The sequence below is a fragment of the Scomber japonicus genome, chromosome 12, assembly GCF_027409825.1.
Source record: "Scomber japonicus isolate fScoJap1 chromosome 12, fScoJap1.pri, whole genome shotgun sequence".
NCBI lineage: Eukaryota > Metazoa > Chordata > Actinopteri > Scombriformes > Scombridae > Scomber > Scomber japonicus.
In genome coordinates, this window is record NC_070589.1 from 32,387,774 (window position 1) to 32,395,743 (window position 7,970).

Here is a 7,970-nt window from a genome sequence, read left to right on the forward strand (position 1 = left end):
TTTCACTGTTAAACCTCAGTAAAGGTCTGATGTTGAGGCTGGATATAAAATGTCTTTTTGTTACTTTTGGCTGATGTTTCCGTTTTTCACCCTCTAAACTTTTGGGCAACATTCAGTGAGCAAAAAGAAAAGAAAAAAAGAAAAAGAAAACCAGCAACAGAATCGATGGTGTTCGTCGGCTTCGCCTGTGGCCTGTTTGCTTTTTGGAAGCTGATGTACTTCACCCGTTTGTTTGTGATGCTCGTCCCGAGTGTTCTCCTCAAAGCCCAGAGAGAGAGAGATGCTGCCAGACTTTGATCACTGAGACTCCTCTCTGTGCCAAGAGGAGGAGGAGGAGGAGGAGGAGGAGAAGAAGGAGGAAGAGGAGGAAGAGGTGGAGGAGAAGAAGAAGGAGGAGAAGGAGGAGGAAGAGGAGGAGAGGAGAATTAGGAGGAGGAAGAGGAGGAAGAGGAGGAGGTAAAGTGCAATACAAATTAAATGTATTATTAAGAAGAGGAAGAAGAAGAGGAGGAGGAGAAGAAGTAGGAGGAGGAAGAAGAAGAGGATGAGGAAGAGGAAGAAGAAGAGGAGGAGGAGAAGAAGTAGGAGGAGGAAGAAGAAGAGGATGAGGTAGAGGAGAAGGAGGAGGAAGAGGAAGAAGAAGAGAGAGGAGGAAGAGTTGGAGGAGGAAGAGAGGAGGAGGAGGAGGAAGAAGAAGAGGGAGGAGGAGGAGGAGGAGGAGAAGAAGAAGGAGGAGCAGGAGGAAGAAGAGGAAGAGGAGAAGGAGGAGGAAGAGGAGAAGGAGGAGGAGGAAGAAGAGGAGGAGAAGGAGGAGGAAGAGGGAGAGGACTATGAGGAGGAGGAGGAGAAGAAGGAGGAGAAAGAAGAGGAAAAGGGGATGAGGAAGAGGAAGAGGGGAAGGAGAAGAAGAAGGAGGAAGAAGAAGGAGGAAGAAGAGGAGGAGGAAGAGGAAGAGGAAGAGGAGTTCTCTGAACAAAGCTCAGAGGTCTCAGCTTGCTTCCTCTTCCTCTTCCTCTCCTCCGTCCTCTCTTGGCAGCAGTTTCGCCTTGAGAGCAGGTTTTTGGCGTTGGAGCGTTTCTCCTCCTGACAGCTTCACTGTTCTCTCCTCGTCTATATTTGGACTGCGTGGCTCAAATCATCCAGAGAGTCTGATGTTTGCTTCTGTTTCAACAGAGGGGTAGATTCATATCTCAACATGTTTTATTATTATAGATATTTAACCCTCCTAGTGTCCTTGAGTCAAGGAAGGGAGGAAGGAAGGAAGGGAGGAAGAAGGAAGGGAGGAAGAAGGAAGGAAAGGAGGTAGGAAGGAAGGAAAGGAGGTAGGGAGGAAGGAAGGAAAGGAGGGAGGGAGGGAGGGAGGAAGAAGGAAGGAAAGGAGGGAGGGAGGAAGAAGGAAGGAAAGGAGGAAGGGAGGAAGGAAGGGAGGAAGGAAGGAAAGGAGGGAGTAAGGAAGGAAGGAAGGAAAGGAGGAAGAAGGAAGGAAAGGAGGGAGGGAGCAAGGAAGGAAAGGAAGAACGAAGGGAATGAGGAAGGAAAGGAAGGAAGGAGGGAGGGAGGAAGGAGGAAGGGAAGAAGGAAGGAAAGGAGGGAGGAAGGAAGGAAGGGAGGAAGAAGGGAGGGAGGAGGAAGGAGGGAGGAGGGGAAGAAGGAGGGAGGAAGGGAGGAAGAAGGAAGGCAAGGAGGGAGGGAGGAAGGGAAGAAGGAAAGAAGGGAGGGAGGAAGGAAGGACGAAGGAAGGAAAGAAGGATGGGAGGAAGAAGGAAGGAGGGAGGAGGGGAAGAAGGAGGGAGGAAGGGAGGAAGAAGGAAGGAAGGAAGGAAAGAAGGAAGGAAAGGAGGAAGGGAGGAAGAAGGAAGGAAGGAAGGAAAGAAGGAAGGAAAGGAGGAAGGGAAGACGGAAGGAAAGGAGGAAGGGAGGAAGAAGAAAGGGAATGAGGGAGGAAGGAAGGAACTTTTATAACTAGTTTAACTGATTTTTTTTATTGATCATCTCACCAACACTTATTTATCACTGACCTTTATACACACACACACATATATATATATATATGTGTGTGTGTGTGTGTGTGTGTGTGTGTGTGTGTGTGTGTGTGTGTGTATTTCCTGGTACTTGTTGCTTAAACCTTGATCAAATATTCAGATTCTAAGAAAAACAAGTTTGATTTGATCTCATTGATACATTTTCATCTTCATCTAAACAGATGTTAACTAAGATAAGAGTCTCAGTGTTTCATGTGGAGAGAATATAAAACATAAATATAAAGTTTTAATAAATAGTGAAATATAAAGTTTAACACAAGAAGGTTAATTATATATAAATATGTCTGTGACCCAGATCTGAGACCACACAGCTGATCTGAGGTCTGTTAGCTGCTCTGCCTCATTCATTATTAATAACTAATATTCCTGCTCTGCTCTGTGGCTGTGCAGATACAACACACACACACACACATATACACACACACACACACACACACACACACACTGTTGGAGTCATTATCAGAGAGGCTTTTAATCGGTGGGAAATGATTCATTATCGATATCTGACAATTAATTTGAGAGGAAGCTTCTCTGAGTGTCTCGTGTCAGAGTGTGTGTGTGTGTGTGTGTGTGTGTGTGTGTGTGTGTGTGTGTGTGTGTGTGTGTGTGTGTGTGAAACCTGTGCAGATATCTGAGGATCAGATCAATGCAGCAGATTTAAAGTGATACTTCACACCAAATCCATCTTTTGGGTTCAGATTCAGATTTCAGGAATATCGATGTTAACAAAAATACACAAATACTGAATGTTGCTCTCTGAGAGAATAACTCAATATGAAGGAAGGAAGGAAGGAAGGAAGGAAGGAAGGAAGGAAGAAGCAAGGAAGGGAGGAAGGACATATGGAGGGAAGGAAGGGAGGAAGGACATATGGAGGGAGGGAAGGAAGGAAGGTAAAGGTGACAGGAAGAAAAAGTGGAAGGAAGGAAGGAAGGTAAGGTAAGGTGACAGGAAGACAAAATGGAAGGAAGGGAGGGAAGGAAGGAAGGAAGGAAGGAAGGAAGGTGACAGGAAGAAAAAGTGGAAGGAAGGAAGGAAGGTAAGGTAAGGTGACAGGAAGACAAAATGGAAGGAAGGGCAGAAGGAAGGACAGAGGGAGGGAAGGAAGGAAGGACAGAAGCAAGGAAGGGAGGAAGGACATATGGAGGGAAGGAAGGGAGGAAGGACATATGGAGGGAGGAAAGGAAGGAAGGTAAAGGTGACAGGAAGAAAAAATGGAAGGAAGGAAGGAAGGAAGGTGACAGGAAGAAAAAATGGAAGGAAGGATAGAGGGAAGGAAGGAAGGAAGGTAAAGGTGACAGGAAGACAAAATGGAAGGAAGGGCAGAAGGAAGGACAGAGGGAGGGAAGGAAGGAAGGACAGAAGCAAGGAAGGGAGGAAGGACATATGGAGGGAGGGAAGGAAGGAAGGTAAAGGTGACAGGAAGAAAAAATGAAAGGAAGGAAGGAAGGTGACAGGAAGAAAAAGTGGAAGGAAGAATAGAGGGAAGGAAGGAAGGAAGGAAGGAAGGTAAAGGTGACAGGAAGACAAAATGGAAGGAAGGGCAGAAGGAAGGACAGAGGGAGGGAAGGAAGGAAGGACAGAAGCAAGGAAGGGAGGAAGGAAGGACATATGGAGGGAAGGAAGGAAGAGAAGAAAGAATGAACTTGGATAGATGGAAGAAGGGAAGGAAAGGTGACAAGAAGAAAGGGAAGAAGGAAGGACAGATGGAGGGAAGGAAGGAAGGAAGGAAAAAGGGACAGAGGGAAGAGATTAAGAAAGGAAGGAAGGTAAAGGTGACAGGAAGAGAAAATGGAAGGAAGGACAGATGGAGGGAAGGAAGGAAGAAAGAACAGAAGGGAGGAAGGAAATATGGAAGGAAGGAAGGAAAGGAGAGAGGAGAGAATGAAGGAACTTCGATAGATGGAAGAAAGGAAGGAAAGAAGGTGACAAGAAGAAAAGATAGAAGGAAGGGAAGAAGGAAGGACAGATTGAGGGAAGGAAGAAATGAAAAAAGGACAGAGACAGAAGGAAGGAAATGTGATAGGAAGGAAAGATGGAAGAAAGAGAAAAGGGACAGATGGAAGGAAATAAGGAAGGATGGACAGACAGAAGGAAGAAAAGATGAAAGAAAGGGAAGAAGGACGAGTAGAAAGAATGAAGGAAGTTGGATGGATGGAAGGGATCTATCCTTACTGTCTTCTCTCCTCTTCCTTCCATCCTTCCTCCCTCCCTTCCTTCGATCCTCCCTTTCTTCCTGTCTTCTCTTCCTTCCATCTGTCCTTCCTCCCTTGCTTCCTTCAATCTCTCCTTCCTTCCTTCCTTCCTTCCTTCCTTCCTTCTTTCCATCTTTTTAATGGACCAGCCCACATAAGATCACATTGGGCTGTATGTGGCCCTGAATGAGACCAAAGTGACGAGTCCAGTCAGACGGTGTTGATGTGACCTTTGACCCCTGCAGAGCCGTTAGCATTAGCAGCATTAGCACAGCTGTCTGCGTGATGAATTAGGACGGCCGCGTCTCTCGCTGCCCCAGGGGCTGATGGGAGCTTTTTGTTTCGGCTCGGTGTCGCTGGTCAGGCAAAAGCTATAGGAGTTTAAACGTGAGGTGTAGCTACGGTTACGGTTTAATTATCGCCACGGTAACGCTCGGCCCGGGTTCACGTCCTCACAGGAAGCAGAAATGATGCGGGGCAGATTTGGACTCGACGAGCGTTAATGTGAAGAGAACCCAAGACGTTTTGTTTCCTGAGTGGTCTCTCTCTCTCTCTCTCTCTCTCTCTCTCTCTCTCTCTGGACTCTCCATCCTCCCCTCCCTCTTTTTCCTCTCTGGGATGAATTATTTAACCCTTCTCTTCAGAGTAAACCCCCACTGCACCTCCTCCTCTCTCTCTCTCTCTCTCTCTCTCTCTCTCTCTCTCTATCGCCCCCTCCCCCTCTCTCTCTCTCTCCCTCTCTCCCCTCTCTCTCTCCCTCTCCCTCTCTCTCTCTCCCTCTCTCTCCCGCTCTCTCTATCTATCTATCTATCTCTCTCTCTATCGCCCCCTCCCCCTCTCTCTCTCGCTCCCTCTCTCCCTCTCCCTCTCTCTCTCTCTCTCTCTCCCCTCTCTCTCTCTCTCCCCCATCTCTCTCTCTCTCTCTCTCTCCCCCCTCTCTCTCTCTCTCCCCCCTCTCTCTCTCTCTCTCTCTCTCTCCCTCTCTCAGAGAGAGACAGAGTGGTGATGAGCGGTTCTCTGCAGGAGGAAACGTTTCATTACTGTCGACATCTGAACCAAACCGAGCTGCTGAGAGTCTTCACAGATTGAAGCTCATTAAAGTGATCAGCTGATGAAAAGGCCGACGCCATCAGCTACGATAGAACAACCTAAACTCCAGGGTCAAATCGACCCCATCTCTTTTGACTGTTCGTTCCTTCCTTCCTTCCTGCTTTCCTTCCTTCCTTCCTTCCGCCCGCTTGCTTTAATTTTTCCTTCATTCTTCCCCTCCTTCCATACTTCTTTCCTCACTTCCTTCCATCCTTCCTTGCTTCTTTCCTTCCTCCCTACCTCCCTTCGATCCTGCCTTTCTTCCTGTCTTCTCTTCCTTCCTTCCTCCCTTACTCCCTACCTTCCTTCCTCCTTTCCTCCCTCCCTCCCTCTCTCCCTCCTTCCTTCCTTCTTCATCAGCTATAGAAGAACCCTAACCCTCATAGACCTGAGTCCTGAGTTACATATTTAGACATCTTGGCTTAACCCTCCTGTCGTCCTCCTGACTGTTCCGTCCTTCCTTCCTTCCTTCCTTCCTTGCTTCCTTCCTTCCTTCCTTCCTTCCGCCCTCTTTCTTTAATTTTACCTTCGTTCTTCCCCTCCTTCCATACTTCTTTCCTCACTTCCTTCCATCCTTCCTTGCTTCTTTCCTTCCTCCCTACCTCCCTTCGATCCTGCCTTCTCTTCCTTCCATCTGTCCTTCCTCCCTTGATCCCTTCAATCTCTCCTTCCTTCCTTCCTTCCTTCCTTCCAGCTTTCCTTACCGTCTTCTCTCCTCTTCCTTTCACCCTTCCATCTTTCCTCTCTCCCTTCTTTTGAGCCTCCCTTTCTTCCTGTACTCCTTTCCTTCCTTCCTTCCTTCCTCCCTACCTTCCATCCTCCCTTACCCCCTACCTTCCTTCCTCCTTTCCTCCCTCCTTCCTTCCTTCTTCATCAGTCCTGAGTGAGTTAAGGTTTAAATGACTGAATCAGGTTCAGTTTAATAAAGAAGTTTGTGTGGTTGAATGAAGATGTTGACCATCTTTCATAAAGGGTATTAACATGTGTGTGTGTGATCTACTAAATGAAACCAGGAGCAGACAGAAGGATTTAAATGAAGGTTTTGTGTCTTAATGGAGAGTTTGGACGAGCAGCATTAGTGACAAACTTATAATATTAACACAGGTGGAAAAACATCTGTCCTGTGTGTTTCCTGTCATTGTGTCTCCGTCTCCTCGTCTCCATGGTAACAGCTGGTTAATATACCTGTCCTTCAAAGGTTTTATTTATAGAGGCAGTTACTATCAGGTTTGGTAAATGTTTCTACTCTCAGAAAGAGATGGGTGTAGTTTAACCTTCCTGTCGTCCGTCTGTTTGAACTGTTCCTTCCTTCTGTCCTTCCTTTCTTCCTTCCTTCCTTCTGTCCTTCATTCCTTCCTACCTACCTTCCTTCTTTCCTTCCTCTTTTCCTTTCTCCATCCCTCCCTCCTACCTTCCTTTCCTGTCGTCAAATTGACCCTGTCTGTTTTAACTGTTCCTTCTTTCCTCCTTTCCTTCCTTTCTTTCTCCCTTCCTTCTTTCCTTCCTCCCTTCCTTCCTTCCTTCCTCCCTCCCTCCCTTCCTCCCTTCCTTGACTCGAGAACAACAGGAGGGTTAATCCATTTGAAGCCCTACTAACAGATAATGTGATACATCTGATAGTTTGGAGGAAAAAACCCAAAAACATATCTCTAATTATTCCTCTTCCCTTCCTTCCTTCTTGTCTCTTCTCTTCCTTCCATCTGTCCATCCTTCCTCCCTTCCTTCCTTCCTTCTTTCCTTCCTTGCTCCCTCCCTTCCTTCCTTCCTTCCATGTGTTCCCTTCTTTCTTTCCTTCCTTCCTTCCATCTGTCTTCCCTTCCTTCCTTCTTTCTTTCCTTCCTTCCTTCCTTCCTTCTTGTCTTGTCTTCTCTTCCTTCCAGCTTTCCTTCCTATATTCTCCTCCTTCTCCTTCTTTTCCTTCTTCCTTCCTTCCTTCCTTCCTTTTAATAATCCGGCCCACATGAGATCAAATTGTTCTGTATGTGGCCCTTGAATGAAAATTAGTTTGACTCCTCTGTTTTGAGAGGAAAAGAACAAAATCATATCTCTAATTATTCCTCTCGTATGTTCAGCATCAACATTTCCTCATTACGCTGAAAGAAAAGCTGATTCAGCAGCTTTGTGAGGATCTGGTTTTTCTCTCTCCTGACTAAGCAGTGAAGGACTTGAACCTCCACCTCCACCTCCTCTTCCTCCACCTCTTCCTCCACCTTCACACCTTCACACTTCAGTTCACATCTCATTCACATCGCTGCTGCAGCTCTTATTGATCTCACAGCAAACACCTTTCAGATTATTACAACTACACAAATATGATTTCCTTTTTTTTTCTTTTTTTTTTTTTTTACATCAAATCAATCATCAGAAGTCGATCAATGCATCGGAGGGGTCACATACAGAACAATTTAATCTCATGTGGGCCGGATCATTAAAAGGAAGGAAGGAAGGAAGGAGGAGAAGAAAGAGAATACAGGAAGGAAAGCTGGAAGGAAGGAAGAAAGGGAGCAAGGACAGATGGAAGGAAGAGAAGAGAAGACAAGAAGGAAGGAAAAGAAGGAAGGAAGGAAGAGAAGACAGATGGAAGGAAGAAAGGGAGGGAGCAAGGACAGATGGAAGGAAGAGGAGAGAAGGCAAGAAGGAAGGAAG